Here is a 20,587-nt window from a genome sequence, read left to right as displayed (position 1 = left end):
AATTCAAATTTTGATTTGAATTCAAATGTACAATTACTCATGTTTATCCTTTCTTTTGGATAAGACGTTTGATGTTGTTATAAAAGAAGGAGAAGAGTGGGGTGTGCAAGATGAAGATTTTTGGAGAAAAATTTTGGGGCATGAGAAGTCTTGTATGTGAGAAGGAAGTCCATATCCTTCCAAGAGAAAAAGAAAGAAAAGAAAGAAAAGTGGGTGCAAGGTTTTCGATGAGTTCCCTAGAGTTTTAGCCTGGGGTTCGGGAAGTGAGAAAGTGAGCTACGAGTGTCGTGAGCCCACAAAATCCCAAGAAGATCTTTAACATCCTCTCAAGCATGTCTGTTGATGATCTGGAGCATCCGAAGAATTGACAGACATCGATCGAAGGAGTTCGATCAGCATCGGCCATCAAAAGGGCTCTACAACGAGCTAGCACTCGTGAGGAGTCGATCAGATTGGGAGATTTATGTGGAGGATCCACAGAAGCTAGACATGTTGTGTGACTGTATCACGATGATCAGACTCTCCCGATGGTGATCAGATTGCGGCGATCTACTACCCGCACAAAGGTATTGTGTTCTGAACATATTACAATAAAGTGTTTATTGTTCAAATTCGAATTTCAAATTTAAATACATGCATGCTATATATCATATTTAGATCCTAGTGTAGGGTAAATTTATTTTAATTAATTAGATTAATTAATATTTTTTCACTGTAAAATCATGATTTTGAAAAAGTTTTAAAATTACCATTTTACCCCTGCACTGAATTTCTCCACAAATGGTATCAGAGCGGGTTCTTAGATATGATATATATATTTATATGCGTAGATTAAGTTGTAATCTAAAAGTTTAAATTTGAAATTTAAAATTTAAAATTTAAAATTTGAATTTTGAAAGTTGTTCGAAATTCAAAATTTAAATGTTTGAAATTCAAAATTTGAAATTTGAATTTTGAAATTTAAAATTTGAAATTTGTTTGAAATTTGAAATTCAAATTTTAAAATTTAAATTTTAAAATTTAAAATTTAAATTTTGAAATTGGTATATTTAGATATACTTGTTCCAAGTAGCACATAATCGAATTGGGTTGGTTGCCATGGCCCTTCGGTCATAGGAGAAAAGTAGGGTTTAAAGGTCCTCTCCTCCCATTCGATGGGGTCTCCTATGGTGGTAGGGGTGCCGCTGTAATTATATCCCACGCAGATGAAGCAGCGAAAGGAATTAATTGTAAAGGTTTAATTGTAAAATTTATCATGAATGTGTTAGATTAGATCTAAAGGAATATTCATGATTTATTTTGATTGAGTTATTTTCTGTTATGTAATTAGCAATAGGATTGCTATTTATGAATTGTGCTAATCTATTTGTGAAATGAGTCAACATATTTGGTGAACAAAAAATAAAACCTTTCAAATTTGAAAATTATTTTTGAAATGCCAAACCCTGACCCATCAGCCCAAATACTTAATTAAAAGATTAAGTGTTGTCTAGTAGGTCTAAAATTGTGAATTAAGACCTAAGACAATTGCATAAACTTGTGAGTCAATGGGTTAGATGGATTAGGTCTATAATTAGGTTAGACCTAAGGTTAGCTTAAAGAAATGGACTAAATTAGAGTAATTGGTCAAATCTAATCAAAAGTTGAATTAGATTAGGTCAAGGATACTCTAGGCTCAACTCCAATAGTTGTAGTTGAATGGGTCTATATCTTTAACTAGACCAAGATGGACTTAATTCATGGCTATGCGGTGGAACCCTATTTACTAAGTTAATCAAATTAAAACTAATGAACCGGTTGGTGTCTAAGGTAAGTTTGGCAGTTTGACCAGTGGTTTTTAAGCGGGAGCTACTCGCAGTGATTTGATCTATAATGAGTTAATGGCTTATCCTCACCACTGATCTTACTTACCTAGCCAACCTGGTGAATTAGGTTTTGATTAGATCACTTGGTGATTAGGGCTCACCCATTGTTGGAAAATGTGTCCCAAAAAGCCAATCGTCAAGCTGTTGACGGTTGAGCAACCAAGTATTGTAATTGATTTGTTAATAAATAAAATATATTTGGCATCTTCATCATAAGCTTTCATCTTCTAATGAACTCCGTTGTTATGATGAAGTCCTTAGGACTATTTAAGTTCGATAAAGAGAGGATTTATTGATTAGTCTTTAAAACTGTTCACGACCAAATGATAAGCTGTTAATAAGGACAACAGCTTCTATCGAGCATAGGTCGCTGTAGGCCATATGGGTTGGTTGTCCTCTTAACCAAAGAGTGTGGAGACACTGGTATAGCATACAGATGAGATGTAAAGGTACATCATCATTGAACGTGACCAACTCCAGAGCATTCTGCTATCGAGAATGTCTCTGATGGGATATAGGTATAAGTGTCCCTTAGACTTGAGATCGCCTCAGTGACTTGCAAGCAACTCACTGTGCTTTGGTACTGGACTAATTGAATTTTTAATTCAGGGATGGAAGGCTTCTGGGCACAGTCAAGTACTTGCGAAGTCAGAGTGTGATCGAGATGGGATTGACCACTCCAAGAGTTGGAGAAGAATGAATCACTGTATTTCAATTTAGCAAAACCGTGGCCAGGATAATCCATCAGATGGATTTGATATTTTGAAATACAATGTGGACAACCTGATCAGAGTTAACAGTTGAACTCTGGGGTATCCTATGATCATTTTGGTCAAGGGGATGAATTATATGAATACTATATCCGCATGGGTTCTAAGGATGTTGTTCTACACATTCGACCTATCCGATCGTCGGGTACCATTGCTAGATGGTCACTTCGATTGGTATAAGAATTTATTCCTATGCTACCGGCTTAGGTTCAGACCTATGAGGTCATACACATTAGAGTTCATGATCCGATCGGATGGTTGATCAACGATTAAGAATCGTTCTAGGGTTAAATGATCAATACGATTGACATTTAACCCAGTGCAAGTGTTGCAGGAGGATCGATTAGCAATTCGATTACTAATTGGCTTAATTTGATTAAGCCAATGGACTGAGATTAAGTATAATTAAATATTATTTAATTAAATTTAGTTTGGGCTTGATTGGATCAAGTCCAATTAGTTTATTGGATAAGCCAAGTGCAAGGAAAAACTAGTCCTAGTTCAACTAGGACTTGGGTCAATCTAATTTCTAATTTGATTAAAAAATTAAATTAGATTTAAATCTAATTTAATCTGATTAAATTAGGTTATTAATTGGGTTAAGACCTATTTTAATTGGGTTGATCTAATTTTGGCTTGATTTGGTTTGGGAAACCAAATTAAAACAAGTCATGAGATAGAATCCTAGTAAGACTAGGATTCCACCTTGCACCACATAAGCCTTCCCCACGCCCTCTCTCTTATTCAACGCCAATCTCCACTTATTTTGTGTGACAAAAGCCCTCTCCTAGGTCTCTCCCACGTTCACAAAAGGTCTCCTCTCTTCTTTCTTACATGGAAGGTGGTTTGGATCAAATCTAAAAGGAATAAGTTTGGATTTCGAATTCTATGAGATAGAGTTTTAGAAATCCAAAACTCTTTCAATTTTGCACCAAATTTATCCAATTTTTTTTTCGAATTTTTGTGGCTTTTAGGGTATATATTGTGCACCCTTTTCTAGTGATCTATGTACGAAAATATGAAGGAGGTGCTCAAGAGTTGGGCATCCCTTAACTTGCCATGTTTGGATAAGCCTTGACTAGGTGTTTGACCAAGACAAGGACTCTATCATATCTCTCTATATAAGATGAGTTTCTTCATAAAATTTTAGGAGAAGTCAAATATTTGAGAGTTATTTGTGTAATCCAAAAATCAGAGAGAAATACCTTTGGGTCATGGAGATATAAAAGATGCAAGTTTGGGTGTCTAGAGAGAAAAACGTAAAGAAGAAGAGGGTCTTCTTCTAGGGTTTTTGTTTTCATATCTTTCCTCCCTTTATCTTGAGTTTCCTGAGAGCATCTCAGATCTGAAACTCCTCTTTCTACTTTCCATCTTTGGAAGAGTCCAAATCAAGAAGGAGGCACCTGATCAACCATCAAAGAAGGATCAGCGCAGTACTAGCATACTGTGCTGATTTCCTGAAGCAGGACTTCTGATCGAGATTCGTGGGCTCGTGTGGACGACTCCTAGAGGCCGGATGCGTGTGCAGCTTGCAACATCATCCCTAAGCCCAGATCAGTGAGGTTAGAGCATCTAACTTGCAAGGTAATAGATCTGATCTATTGTTTAATACATACATTAGATGTGGTATAAAAATATGTTGATATGATCAACATGTAGTTCATGCTATATTTATATATTTTAATTTCTGATTTAATGCTATGTAATAATTATATAATAGGATCTTAGATCTAGGGATTCTATAGTTTTAGAAAATAAATTTTGATTTATTTTAGTCTTCCGCTGTATGATCTTGAAAAAGTTTCAAGATCTAACCCTGAAACCCTAGATCTGGTTCATACAATTGGTATCAAAGCCAGGTTCTTTATTACATGATTATTTATACATACTTAGATTATTTCTTAGATTAGATCTAATTTATAATCTGATTATTAAATCTAAAATTAAAATTTTAGATCAATCACAAACTGCAAGGTTGTCCTGCTGTAAGGTTTACCCCTTACAGTGCAAAGGTTGTCCTAGTTTGTGTAGATCTATCTTTAATCATAAATTTGTTAGATATGATCTAGATTAAATTTATGATTTATTAGATTTAAAAGATATTTAAATCTAAAATAAAATCTCTTTGTTAATATTTTTTTTTTCTTTGCAAAGAAATTATTTAAAGTTGAAATTGTTTCAATTACATGAACCTGTTTAGATTAGATCTAAAGTAGTTTCATGTTTATTTCACTTGTATCTTGATTACGAATCAAACATGCAATATGATTGGTAGAATCATATTGTAAAATTATTTTACAAATATAAAAATTATTTTTTGAAAAGCCGAACCCAACCCTCAGCCCAAAACTCAATTAAGAATTAAGAAGTTGTTTGATTAGGTTCTAGGATTGTGAATTGAAGAACCTAAGACACAAATTATAACACATTGGGTTAATGGGTTAGTGAGAATTAGGTCCATTAATTGGGTTAGACCTATGGTTAGATTAAAGATGGACTTAATTAGAGAATTGACTAAATCTAATCAATTGTTGTCCTAGATTAGGTCAAGGATTCTCTAGATCAATTACAATAGTTGTAGTTGGTCAAGTCCATGTCTTTAATGAGAACCAAATGGACTTGATTCTTGGCTAAGCGGTCTAGCACGAACTGTTAGGTTGATCTAATCGAAACTAATTAAACCAGTTGGTATCTAAGGTAAACCAGACCAGTGGTTTTTAATTGGGAGCCCGCTTACCTGGCCATTTCTGATGGTGTCTAAGGCAAGCTTTGGCTGACCCTCCCACTGATCGAACTTACCTGATCTCTTGGTGAAATTATGTCTTGATCGGATCACTTGACTATTTGAGCTGACCCATGTCAGCTAGGTATATCAGTGTGACTGATTTAGATGCTCCTAGACCAGCCCTTTTAATGGTCTCCCTTAAGCTGACTTGGTGAAGCCAGTGGGAGGATCATGATAAGCTGGTTCATCTAACCTCATCCTCTATATTATTTAAATCCTCTAAAATTATTAGGTCCTTAAAATGACAAAGTTATGGAGATAACTGAGTCATAGCCTCCCATTAAGGTGTTTGATAATGAGTCCATTAACTTAATAATCATTGCAGACCCAAAGGCCTGGTGCTTGTTGACTAATGGAATTATCACTCATCATATGACGACTTGGAAGTGTCTCTCTAATGGTGGTTAGGTGAGCCAACCAAAGTTGGGCTTAATCATTCGTTGGTTAGATACATCAAGTATGATCATGTTAATGGTTGGACCTAACCGGATCCTTACAGTGAAGGCCAAAGCCTACTGATTAGGTTTCTGGGGCAAAATTAAAATTACTAGAAATTGTTTAGAGAAACAATTGGTTATGAACCTACCCTTAGATGTACATGGGTTGGCCAACCAAAGTTGGGCTTGTGTGCAGTCTAAATGGATTCTAGTACCCACTAAGGAATTAGGGTAATTCCTCGAATTGGAGGTAGAGGCTACCAATTCGAATAAAATAGTGGGAGAAACTTTTTGATTAAAGTCTAAATCTTTAGGTTTAATGAATCAATTACTAATTAGGTTATGGTTCTCCTTTGTGCAAATATGGCCACTTCCCTATCGCTCCGATCATTATTGGACAATGATAAGTTGGTGGGACCCAACTTCGGTAGCTGGTACCGAAAGTTGAAGATAGTCCTGGAGCATGAACGGATCCTATATGTGATAATGGATCCTGCACCTGAGGAGTCAGCTGTCAATGCATGTGGAACAGTCAGAGACACTTACCAAAAGTGGCTCAGTGATCGGACCACGGTGCGCTGTATCATGCTGGCTGCCATGAGCGACGAGTTCAGTTGTAGATTCGAGATGGCTCAGCCAAAGGACATGCTTCAAGTGTTGGAGGATGCCTTTGGCACACCCGATGACGTGGAGAGGCACAAGACTAGTTGTGCCATCTTCAACGCCAAAATGCGGGATGGTGCCTCTATCACTGATCATGTATTGTATATGATCGAGCTGATGGAATGATTGAGCAAGCTCGGCTTTTCCTTGCATGAACAGCTTGAGAAAGATGCAATACTGAACTCGCTGCCCAAGTCTTATCTCCCATTCCTCACTCATTATAGAATGACAAAGCCTGAAGTAAACTACCATAGGTTACTGGGGTTGCTTCAGAACTTTGAGAAGGATCACCAACTCCTCAAGGAGTCGGTGAACTTAGTGGGAGGTTCGTCTTCTGGTTCTCGATCCTTTAAGAAAGGGAAGAAGAACAAGAAGAAAAAAGTGAAGAAGGTGCAAGTTCAGGCTGGGACATCTGGGCAGTGTCAGACCAAAAAGATCAAACCCGATGAGAGTCAAGCTGAATGCTTCTTTTGCAAGAAGCGGGGGCATTGGAAGAGGAACTGTCCCTAGTACATTGCCTCCCTAGACCCGAACAGGCAGAGAAAGCAGCAAATTATTGCTGGGCAAGGTATTTATATGATAACTCCTTGCAATTTCTCTATTTGTGATATAACTGACTGGGTATTGGATACCGGTAGCCCTTACCATATTTGCAATTTGTTGCAGGGGTTGCAGGTCAGTAGGAGATTCGAGCAAGGTGAGAGGTTCTTGAACATTGGAGATGGAAGACCAGTTCCAGTTCTAGCATTAGGAATCTTGAAACTTGTATTTGAATCCCATATCGTTGTTCTTAATGATTATCATTTCTGTCCAAGTTTCTTTTTAAATGTCATTTCTGTAGGCCTTCTGGCCAAAAATGATTATGAAATTTCAATAAAGAAACAAATTTGTAATATCATTAAGAATGGTGTTACTATTTTTTGTGGACATTTGAACAATGGTGTGTATATGTTATCACAACCTGTTAATGTAGTCTATTCAATTGACAAGCACCCTAGATTAGATAGTGTGTCATATATCTACTTATGGCACTGTAGGCTAGGTCATATAAACAAGAACAGAATAAACAGGTTGACTCAAGAGGAAATCCTCGAAGTTAGTGATTGTGAATCACTTCCAACTTGTGAGTCCTGTCTTCTTGGTAAAATGACCAAGTCACCTTTTACTAGAAAAGGTGAGAGAGCTACTGAGCTCTTGGGCCTAATACATACTGATGTATGCGAGCCCATGAGCACAAGTGCTAGAGGTGGATATTTCTACTTCATAACTTTCACGGATGACCTATCCAGATATGGATATTTCTATCTGATGAAACATAAATCGGATTCATTTGAAATGTTCAAACGATTCTGAAGTGAAGTAGAAAAATAAACTAGGAAGAGTATTAAAACTCTTTGATCTGATCGAGGAGGGGAATACCTTTCTAGTGAGTTTCTCACATATCTAGGAGAGAATGAGATTCTCTCCCAATGGACTCCTCCAGGAACACCACAGCATAATGGTGTGTTTGAAAGGAGAAATCAGACTCTGTTAGACATGATCCGATCCATGAGGTTTTGCTAGCTTGTCGATATCCTTCTGGGGATATGCACTCGAATCGACAATTTATCTGTTAAATAGAGTTCCAAGTAAGTCTGTAATTAAGACTCCATATGAGATATGGATGGGACGTAAGCCAGCACTTTCACACCTTAGGGTCTGGGGGTGTCCGGCCTATGTCAAACGATTAGTCACAGATAAACTTGGACCTAGGTCTGACAAATGCTCATTCATAGGGTACCCCAAAGAGACAAAAGAATATTTTTTCTACCATGCTGATGAACAAAAGGTGTTCGTCAGCCTTAAGACAATCTTTTTAGAAAAGGAGTTCCTTGGTGAAGGAACCGTTGCCTCTAAGGTTGAACTTGATGAAGTTCAACAGGTAGAAAGACCGACACCAATAGCTGAACCTGAGTCCGATATGATTAGATCAGATTCGGAGCCCAATGTACCTACACCATTAAGGTGATCTGGTAGAGTACCGCGTCAGCCGGACATATACTACGATTTCTTGGTCCAGGACGGTGATCCTATCGAACTTGATGAGAATAATGAGGATCCGATCACCTATATGGATGCAATGCAGAGACCTGATTTCGAGAAATGGTTTGAAGCCATGAAATTCGAAATGGAGTCCATGAAGGTCAACGATGTATGGACATTGGTTGACCCACTTGAAGGGGTTAAACCCATTGGGTGTAAATGGATCTTCAAAAGGAAGAGGGGCGCAGATGGAAAGGTGGAGACCTATAAAGCCCGTCTGGTCGTCAAGGGGTATCGTCAACGTTATGGTATTGACTATGACGAGACATTTTTCCCTGTGGCAATGCTCAAATCCATTCGGATAATGCTTGCAATAGCTGCCCATCTGGATTATGAGATCTGACAGATGGATGTAAAGACAGCTTTCCTGAATGGAGAGCTGACCAAAGAGGTGTATATGATACAACCTGAGGGGTTTACATCCACAGATGAGTCCAAGGTGTGCAAGCTTCAGAGATCCATTTATGGATTGAAGCAAGCTTCTTGGAGTTGGAACATGCATTTTGATAAGGTGATCAAAACGTATGGCTTCATTAAGAATGGAGAAGAGTCCTGCATCTATAAATGGACAAATGGTCCAGTTGTGGTATTCCTTGTCTTGTACGTGGATGACATTCTCTTAATCGGGAATGACATCCCCGCACTACAGGGAATAAAAGTTTGGTTGTCATCACAGTTCTCCATGAAGGACTTGGGTGAAGCATCCTACATCCTAGGGATGAAGATCTATAGAGATAGATCTAAAAGGATGCTTGGGTTATCCCAGTCCATGTACATAGATATTGTGCTGAAGAGGTTCAGCATGGAGAATTCCAAGAAGGGCTATCTACCGATAGGCCAAGGAATTTCTCTCTCTAAGAAGGATTGTCCGACAACTCCTGAAGAGAGAGAGCGTATGAGTAGAGTCCCATATGCTTCAGCCATGGGATCTATCATGTACGCCATGACATGTACAAAACTAGATGTGGCATACTCACTAGGAGTAGTGAGTAGATACCAATCTGATCCTGGAGAAAATCACTGGAAAGTGGTTAAAGCCATCCTTAAGTATTTGAGAAATACTAAGGACCAATGGTTGGTTTATGGTAAGTCAGATCTGAAACTTGTGGGGTTCACAGACTCTAGCTTCCAATCTGACCATGATGACAGCAGGAGCATATCGGGTTATATCTTTACTCTGAATGGTGGAGCCATCTGTTGGAAGAGTTTCAAGCAGCATACTGTGGCAGACTCTGTTTGTGAAGCAGAGTACATCGCAGCATCGGATGCCGCGAAGGAAGCTGTGTGGCTAAGGAAATTCATCACCAAGCTTGGAGTAGCACCCTCCCTCGATGGTCCAGTCCTACTCTACTGTGACAGCACTAGTGCCATAGCTCAGGTGAAGGAACCCAAAGCACATCAGCAGATGAAGCACATCTTGCGCCGCTTCCATCTGATCCGAGAGATCGTGGATCAAGGTGACGTCGACCTTCAGAAGATCGACTGAAAGGAGAACCTGGCCGACCCCTTCACTAAAGCCCTGGCAATAAAGGAGTTCGACAACCACAAGTCGAAGATGGGAATTAGATACTGTGTCGAGTGGCTTTAGGACAAGTGGAAGTTGTTGGAAAATGTGTCCCAAAAAGCCAATCGTCAAGCTGTTGAAGGTTGAGCAACCAAGTATTGTAATTGATTTGTTAATAAATAAAATATATTTGGCATCTTCATCATAAGCTTTCATCTTTTAATGAACTCCGTTGTTATGATGAAGTCCTTAGGACTATTTAAGTTCGATAAAGAGAGGATTTATCGATTAGTCCTTAAAACTGTTCACGATCAAATGATAAGCTGTTAATAAGGACAACAGCTTCTATCAAGCATAGGTCGCTGTAGGCCATATGGGTTGGTTGTCCTCTTAACCAAGGAGTGTGGAGGCACTGGTATGGCATACAGGTGAGATATAAGGGTACGTCATCATTGAACGTGACCAACTCCAGAGCATTCTGCTGTCGAGAATGTCTCTGATGGGATATAGGTATATGTGTCCCTTAGACTTGAGATCGCCTCAGTGACTTGCAAGCAACTCACTATGCTTTGGTACTGGACTAACTGAATTTTTAATTCAGGGATGGAAGGCTTCTGGGCACAGTCAAGTACTTGCGAAGTCAGAGTGTGATCGAGATGGGATTGACCACTCCAAGAGTTGGATAAGAATGAGTCACTGTATTTCAATTTAGCAAAACCTTGGCCAGGGTAATCCATCAGATGGATTTGATATTTTAAAATACAATATGGACAACCTGATCAAAGTTGACAGTTGAACTCTGGGGTGTCCCATGATCATTTTGGTCAAGGAGATGAATTATATGAAAACTATATCCGCATGGGTTCTAAGGATGTTGTTCTACACATTCGACCTATCCGGTCGTCGGGTACCATTGCTAGATGGTCACTTCGATTGGTATAGGAATTTGTTCCTATGCTACCGGCTTAGGTTCGGACCTATGAGGTCACACACATTAGAGTTCATGATCCGATCGGATGGTTGATCAATGATTAAGAATCGTTCTAGGGTTAAATGATCAATACGATTGACATTTAACCCAGTGCAAGTGTTGCAGGAGGATCGATTAGCAATTCCATTGCTAATTGGCTTAATTTGTTTAAGCCAATGAACTGAGATTAAGTCTAATTAAATATGATTTAATTAAATTTAGTTTGGATTTGATTGGATCAAGTTCAATTGGTTTATTGGATAAGCCAAGTGCAAGGAAAAACTAGTCCTAGTTCAACTAGGACTTGGGTCAATCTAATTTCTAATTTGATTAGAAAATTAAATTAGATTTAAATCTAATTTAATCTGATTAAATTAGGTTATTAATTCAGTTAAGATCTATTTTAATTGGGTTGATCTAATTTTGGTTTGATTTGGTTTGAGAAACCAAATTAAAACAAGTCATGAGATAGAATCCTAGTAAGACTAGGATTCCACTTTGCACCACATAAGCCTTCCCCACGCCCTCTCTCTTATTCAACGCCAATCTCCACTTATTTTGTGTGACAAAAGCCCTCTCCCAGGTCTCTCCCACGTTCACAAAAGGTCTCCTCTCTTCTTTCTTACGTGGAAGGTGGTTTGGATCAAATCTAAAAGGAATAAGTTTGGATTTCAAATTCTATGAGATAGAGTTTTAGAAATCTAAAACTCTTTCAATTTTGCACCGAATTTATCCAAATTTTTTTTGGAAATTTTGTAGCTTTTAGGGTATACATTGTGCACCCTTTTCTAGTAATCCATGCATGAAAATATGAAGGAGGTGCTCAAGAGTTGGGCATCCCTTAACTTGCCATGTTTGGATAAGCCTTGACTAGGTGTTTGACCTTGACAAGGACTCTATCATATCTCTCTATATAAGATGAGTTTTTTTATGAAATTTTAGGAAAAGTTATATGTTTAAGAGACCTTTATTCTGTCCAAAAATTAGAGATAAATACCTTTAGGTCGTGGAGATATAAAAGATGCAAGTTTGGGTGTCTAAAGAGAAAAACGTGAAGAAGAAGAGGGTCTTCTTCTAGGGTTTTTGTTTTCATATCTTTCCTTCCTTTATCTTGAGTTTTCTGAGAGCATCTTAGATCTGAAACTCCTCCTTCTACTTTCTATCTTTGGAAGAGTCCAAATCAAGAAGAAGGAGGCACCTGATCAACCATCAAACAAGGATCAGCGTAGTACTAGCATACTGTGCTGATTTTCTGAAGCAGGACTTCTGATCGAGATTCGTGGGCTCGTGTGGATGACTCCTAGAGGCCGGACGTGTGTGCGGCTTGCAACATCATCCCTAAGCCCGGATCAGCGAGGTTAGAGCATCTAACTTGCAAGGTAATAGATCTGATCTATTGTTTAATACATACATTAGATGTGGTATAAAAACATGTTGATATGATCAACATGTAGTTCATGCTATATTTATATATTTTAATTTTTGATTTAATGCTATGTAATAATCATGTAATAGGATCTTAGATCTAGGAATTCTCTGGTTTTAAAAAATAAATTTTGATTTATTTTAGTCTTCCGCTGTATGATCTTGAAAAAGTTTCAAGATCTAATCCTGAAACCCTAGATCTGGTTCCTACACCCATGTCATTAGGTAAATCAGTTTGACTGATTTAGGTGCTCCTAATGCCAGCTTTAATTAAATCTTTTTTAATCTGACTTGGTGAAGTCAGTGGGATGATTGAAATTGGCTGGATATTTTTTTCTCATCTATCCTTTAATAAAATTCTCAAAAATTACTAGGTCCCTAAAAATGATTAAGTTATATTGATAACTAAGTCATAGCCTCCCATTAAGTGAGTGATAATGAATCCATTAGTTTAATAATCATTGGAGGCCCAAAGGCCTGGTGCTTATTGACTAATAGAATTATCATTCATAATATAATAATTTGGTTTGAGTCTTTCTGATGGTGATCAGGTTGGCCGGCCAAAGTCGGGCCTGATCATTTATTGGTTCAATTCACCAATCAAATCATGTTAATGGTTGGACCTAACTAGATCTTTTCAGTGGAGGCCAAAGCCTACTGATTAGGTTCTGGGGCAAAATCAATTACTAGAAGTTGTTTAGAGAAACAACAGGTTATGAACCTACCCATAGATGCACATGGGTTGACCAACCAAAGTTGGGCTCGTGTGTAGTCAGTGTGGATTCTAGTACCCACTAAGGAATTAAAGTAATTCCTCGAATTGGAGGTTGAGGCTACTAGTTCATAAAAATACTGGGAGAAACTTTAGACTAAAGTCCAAGTCTTTAGTATTTATAATTTATGTACTAATAGAGGTCTGGTTTTTCTTTATGCAAATATGGCCACTATCCTGTTCCTCCGATCATTATTAGATAATGACAAGCTCATGGGACCTAATTTCGATAGCTGATATCGAAAATTAAAAATTGTCCTTGAGCATGAGCAGATCCTTTATGTAGTAACAGATCCGACACCTGAGGAGCCAGCCCCGAACGTTAGAGGGACGGTCTGAGACACTTATCAGAAGTGGTTCAATGACCGCATCACTGTTCGGTGTATTATGCTGGTGGCAATGAATGATGAGTTCAGCCACAGGTTCGAGAACGCCCAGCCACAGGAGATGCTTCAAATATTGAACGACTCCTTTGGCACGCCTGACGATGTTGAAAGGCACAAAACTAGTTGTGCCATTTTCAATGTTCGGATGAGGGATGGAGCCTCAGTCACTGATCATGTACTGTACATGATCGAAATGATTGAGCGCCTAACTAAACTGGGCTTTCCCCTGCACAAGCAGCTCGGTAAGGATGCGATCCTTAATTCATTGCCCAAGTCCTTCCTCCCCTTCCTTACTCATTTTCGGATGACAAAGCCTACAGTGAACTACCACGGTTTGTTGGGGTTGCTGCAGAACTTTGAGAAGGATCACCAGCTCTATAAGGAGTCAGTGAATATTGTGGGAGGGTCTTCTTCTGGTCGTCGATCCTTTAAGAAAGGGAAGAAGAAGAACAAGAAGAAGAAGAATAAGAAGGTGCAGCTGCATGCTGGGATGTCTGCACAGGGTCAGACCAAGAAGTGCAAGCTTGACCAAAGCCAGGCGGAGTGCTTCTTTTGCAAGAAGCAGGGGTACTGGAAGAGAAACTATCCTCTATACATTGCTTCCCTAGACCCGAACAGATCGAAGAAGAAGCAAGGTACTTATATGATAACACCTTGCAACTTTTCCATTTGTGATACTACTGCCTGGGTATTGGATACTGGAAGCCCTTATCATATTTGCAATTCGATGCAGGGTCTGCAGGTCAGTAGGAGATTTGATGAAGGTGAGAGATTCCTGAACGTTGGAGATGGAAGCAAAGTTCCAGTTCTAGCATTAGAAATCATGAACCTTGTAATCAATTCTCGAAATGAAATTCTGAGTGAATGTCACTATTGTCCAAGCTTTTTATTAAATATTATTTCTGTAGGCCTTTTGGCCATGAATGGTTATCAATTTTTAATAAAAGGAAATATTTGCAACATCATTTTGAATGGTGTTACAAAGTTTGTTGGATAACTTAATAATGGAATTTACTTTCTATCACAATCTGTTAATGTGGTTCAAATCTCCGGTAAATACCCTAGAATAGATAATGTGTCAGAAGTCTACCTTTGGCACTGTAGGCTAGGTCATATCAATAAGAACAGGATAAACAGGTTGGCTCAAGAAGGAATTCTTGAAGTAGGTGATTGTGAATCACTTCCAACCTGTGAGTCCTGTCTTCTTGGTAAAATAACCAAATCACCTTTTACTGGAAAAGGTGAGCGAGCCAGTGAACTCTTGGGTTTGGTACATTCTGATGTATATGGACCCATGAGCTCAAGTGCAAGAGGTGGATATTTCTACTTCATAACCTTCACAGACGACCTATCGAGGTATGGGTATGTCTATTTAATGAAGCATAAATCAGAGTCATTTGAAATGTTCAAACTATTCCAAAATGAGGTAGAAAAATAAACTGGAAAGTGTATTAAAACTCTTCGATCTGATCGAGGAGGTGAATACCTTTTCAATGATTTTCTGATATATATTGGGGAGAATGGAATTCTCTCTCAATGGACTCCTCTTGGAACACCACAACATAATGGTGTATCTGAAAGGAGGAATCGGACCTTGTTGGACATGGTTCGATCCATGATGGGGTTTGCTGGTCTGCCGATCTCCCTCTGGAGATATGTGCTCGAATCGACTTGTTACCTTCTAAATAGAGTTTCGAGTAAGTCTGTAACCAAAATGCCATATGAGATATGGATAGGACGTAAGTCAGTACTCTCGCATCTTAGAGTTTGGGGGTGTCCGGCTAATGTTAAACGTTTAATTACAGACAAGCTTGGACCTAGGTCTGACAAGTGTAATTTTATAGGGTATCCAAAAGAGACCAAAGGGTATTACTTCTACCTAGCTGATGAGCAAAAAGTGTTTATCAGCCTTAAGACAATCTTTTTGAAAAAAGAGTTCCTTGGTGAAGGGACTGTTGCCTCTAAGATCGAACTTGATGAAGTTCGGCAGGTGGAAAAACCGACACAAGTTGCTGAACCTGAACTAGATTTGGTTAGATCAGATCCGGAGCCCATTGTTCAAGCACCCTTAAGGCGATCTGGTAGAGTACCACGTCAACCGAACAGATACTAAGGTTTCTTGGTCTGGGATGGCGATCCTATCGAACTTGATAAAAATGATGAAGATCCGATCACCTACATGGATGCAATGCAGAGACTCAACTCTGAGAAATGGCTGGAGGCCATGAAATCCGAAATGGAGTCCATGAAGGTCAACGATGTGTGGACATTGGTTGACCCACTCGAAGGAGTAAAACCCATAGGGTGTAAGTGGGTCTTCAAGAGAAAGAGAGGCACAGACGGAAAGGTGGAAACCTATAAAGCCCATCTGGTTGCCAAGGGATATCGTCAACGTTATGGTATAGACTATGACGAGACGTTTTCTCCTGTGGCAATGCTCAAATCCATTCGGATTATGCTTGCGATAGCTGCCCATCTGGACTATGAAATCTGGCAGATGGATGTGAAGACAGCTTTCCAAAATGGAGAGCTAGATGAAGAGGTGTATATGATACAACCTGAAGGATTCACATCCACAGATGAGTCTAAGGTGTGCAGGCTATAGAGGTCCATTTATAGACTTAAGCAGGCATCACAGAGTTGGAACATACGTTTTGATAAGACAATCAAGATGTATGGCTTCGTCAAAAATGGAGAAGAGCCATGCATTTATAAGTGGGCTAATAGTCCAGTAGTAGTATTTTTTGTATTGTATGTGGATGACATTCTCTTAATCGGGAATGATGTCCCTGCATTATAGGGAATAAAGATTTGGCTGTCGTCATAGTTCTCCATGAAGGATCTGGGAGAAGCTTCCTACATCCTAGGGATGAGGATCTATAGGGATAGATCTAAAAGGTTGCTTGGTTTATCTCAGTCCATGTACATTGATACTATGCTGAAGAGGTTCAGCATGGAGAATTCCAAGAAAGGCTATCTTCCGATAGGCCATGAAATTTCTCTCTCGAAGAGGGATTGTCCGACAACACCTCAAGAAAGAGAGCGTATGGGTAGGATTCCATATGCTTCGACAGTGGAATCTATCATGTACGCCATGACATGTACACAACCAGATGTGGCATACTCACTAGGGGTAGTGAGTAGATATCAATCTGATCTAGGAGAGAATCACTAGAAGGTTGTTAAAATCATCCTGAAGAATTTAAGAAGTACCAAAGACTAGTGGCTTGTTTATGGTGAATCGGGCTTGAGACTTATAGGGTTTACAGACTCTAGTTTTCAGTCTGATCATGATGACAGCAAAAGTGTGTCAGGATTTATTTTTACCCTTAATGGTGGGGCTATCTGCTGGAAAAGTTTCAAGCAGCACACAGTGGCTGATTCAGTTTGCGAGGCGGAGTATGTCACTGCATCAGATGCTGCCAAAGAAGCGGTGTGGCTGAAAAAATTTATCACCGAGCTCGGAGTAGCACCCTCCCTTGTTGGTCCAGTTCTGATCTACTGTGACAGCTCTGGAGCCATTGCTCAGGCGAAGGAACCAAAGGCACACCAGCGGATGAAGCATATTCTGCGCCGCTACCATCTCATCCAAAAAATTATGGATCGAGGTGACGTCGATCTTCAGAAGATCGATGGGAAGGAGAATCTGGCTGACCCATTCACTAAAGCCATTGCGGTGAAGGAGTTCGACAACTACAAGTCGAAGATGGGTATTAGATACTGCACCGATTGGCTTTAAGCCAAGTGGGAGATTGTTGGGAATAGTATCCCAAAGCCAATCGTCAGCCTGTTGACGATTGTGCTCATTTTTATATTTGTACATGAATTATGAATTAATAAAAATTATTTTGATATTTCTCATCACAAAATATTTCATCTTCTAATGAACTCCTATGTTGTGGTGAAGTCTTTAGGACTATTTAGACTCGACAAAGAAGGATTTGTCATTTAGTCCTTAAATCTGTTCGTAACCAAATGATACGTTGTTACCAAGGACGATAATATTTATCAAGCATAGGTCATTGTGTGCCATATAGGTTGGTTGTCCTCTTAACCAATGAGTGTGGAGACACTGGTATGGCATACAAGTGAGATGTAATGGTACATCTGCACTGAACGTGATCGACTCTGGAGCTATTTTTGCTGTCAAGATTTGCTCTGATAAAATATGGGTATAAATATCCCTCCGACCTGAGACCGCCATGGTGACTTGCAAGCAACTCACTGCACTTAGGCACTGGATTACCTGAATTTTTAATTCAGTGATGGAAGGCTGCTGGGTGTAGTCAAGTACTTGACTTGTCGGTGCGTGTGTCAAGATGGGATTGACCACTCCAGTTTAGGAGCTGTGTACAGTCGTGTTTTAATTTAGCAAAATCTTGACCAGGGTAGTCCTTGTGAGGAGTCACAAGACTGTTTGAGTTGAGCATGATTCGGATGATCTAATCAGAGTTGACAGTTTAACCCTGAGTCGTCCTAAACACAGAGGTCAAAAGGATGAATTATACAGTAACCATATTCACGTAGGTTCTGAGTGTTGTGATTGTGACTATTCGACTTATCCGATCATCGGGTACCATTGCTAGATGGTCACTTCGATTAGTACAGGAATTGGTTCCTATGCTACCGGTTTAGATTTGAACCTGCGGGGTCACACACATTAGAGGTTCCTATCTGATCTGATGGCTGGTGTAGAATCCTACATGTTTGGGACTCAGTGATCGAGAATCAGGATTCTCTAATCATGAGTTTCACACATTATGGGTACCAAGGTCAAGAGTCCCACTGGTTGGGACTTTTCGATCAGGGTTACATATCGATGAATTCTGATGCCCGATTGCCCATCGAATTTGGACTCAGTATTTATGAGAGATTTAATTAGTGATTTGATCACTAATTAACTCAATTTGATTGAGTAATTATTTTTGGATCAAGTCCAATTGAATTGGATTCAGTTGGGTTTGACCCGATTAGGTTAAGAGTTGATCTAATTGTCGAGATGGTTTGATCCCTGATTTGATCAGGGGTTGGGTGTAGGAAAAACCGTCTTTTTCCTATGTAGGATCTTCCAGATTTCATCAAATCTGAGGTGGAATAAATTTTAAATTTTTATCCTACGCTATTTCAGATCTAATGTTTATTAGATCTAATTTTATTATCTGATATTTTAATTTCAAAATTAAATCTAAAAGTATGAGAAACATAGACATACCTCAAGGATAATCTAATTACCCTGTAGATGATCGCAGCACTGCCTGAGGTTCTGATATAGCCATGCAAGCACCTGGCCTCTACCAGTATCCACTCAGATAAGATCTGGAATATCTTCTCCTCACGATTCTACGCTCCAAAAATCAGATCTAAATCTGATTAGAAAGATCTTCAAAAGTCTTCCTGAAGTTAGAGCAGCAGCCTGTCGAAGAAGTCCTGCAGCCTTCTGTTCCAGGCATCCCCACGCCTTGCACCTATTCCAGATGAACGTCCAACTTCTTGGACATGAAGAAGGGAGAAAGGAGAGTAGAGAGGATGTGGAGAAGAGGAGAGGGGGTGGCAGTCAATGGGTTTTTTGCACAAAACAAGTTCTGTCCCGAAACTCTAGGTGCAGCAGGGTTTATATAGACCTTGTATGTTGCGCAGTGCCACATCATTCGACCAATCAAAAAATTCCAATAAATTTTGAAAAAATTTTGATTGGTGGAGTGATATCATCTGATCACATCAGATAAGAATCCCCTCGCTCTCTCCTATGTTGGCGCCAACAATGGATAGGCTCAAATAAGGTGGCGCCAAAGAGTCCAAGTTTATCAGGACTCTTTGGTTCTTATCCATTTGGGGCACCCACTTAAATCCAATTGGGATCATACCATAATCTGATTATGGCACCCAATTTGATTAGGTTTAGGTATGTTGACACTCCACAAAAATCCTCCAATAAGTCCTCTTTAGTTTAAGACCCGTATGTCAACTTTTGATAGATGTCCTAAAATAAAATTGGCAGGTGCTAGAAATTAGCAGGTGCTGTCTTAAATTCATCTCATGAATTAAGATAAGCTTTTTCTGAGCTGGACAAGCTTCATTTAAACTAAGAGTGTTGGAACCAGATCTAGGGTTTCAGGGTTAGATCTTGAAACTTTTTCAAGATCATACAGCGGAAGACTAAAATAAATCAAAATTTATTTTCTAAAATTAGAGAATCCCTAGATCTAAGATTCTATTATATGATTATTATATAGTATTAAATCAGAAATTAAAATATATAAATATAGCATGAACTACATGTTGATCATATCAACATGTTTTTATACCACATCTAATGTATGTATTAAACAATAGATCAGATCTATTACCTTGCAAGTTAGACGCTCTAACCTCGCTGATCCGGGCTTAAGGATGATGTTGCAAGCCGCACACACATCCGGCCTCTAGGAGTCATCCACACGAGCCCACGAATCTCGATCAGAAGTCCTGCTTCAGGAAATCAGCACAGTATGCTAGTACTGCGCTGATCCTTCTTTGATGGTTGATCAGGTGCCTCCTTTTTCTTGATTTGGACTCTTTCAAAGATGGAAAGTAAAAGGAGGATTTCAGATCTGAGACACTCTTAGAAAACTCAAGATGGAGGGAGGAAAGATATAAAAACAAAAAACCCTAGAAGAAGACCCTCTTCTTCTTCACGTTTTTCTCTCTAGACACTCTAACTTGCATCTTTTATATCTCCATGACCCAAATGTTTTTCTCTTTTATTTTTGGATAGCACAAAGTATCTCAAATCACTGACTTCTCCTAAAATTTCACAAAGAAACTCATCTTATATAGAGAGATATGATAGAGTCCTTGTCTAGGTCAAACACCTAGTCAAGACTTATCCAAACATGGCAAGTTAAGGGACGCCCAACTCTTGAGCACCTCCTTCATATTTTCATGTATG

Source organism: Elaeis guineensis, chromosome 2 (genome assembly GCF_000442705.2).
Source record: "Elaeis guineensis isolate ETL-2024a chromosome 2, EG11, whole genome shotgun sequence".
NCBI classification, from domain to species: Eukaryota; Viridiplantae; Streptophyta; class Magnoliopsida; order Arecales; family Arecaceae; genus Elaeis; species Elaeis guineensis.
Note: the sequence above shows the minus strand (reverse complement) of the source record.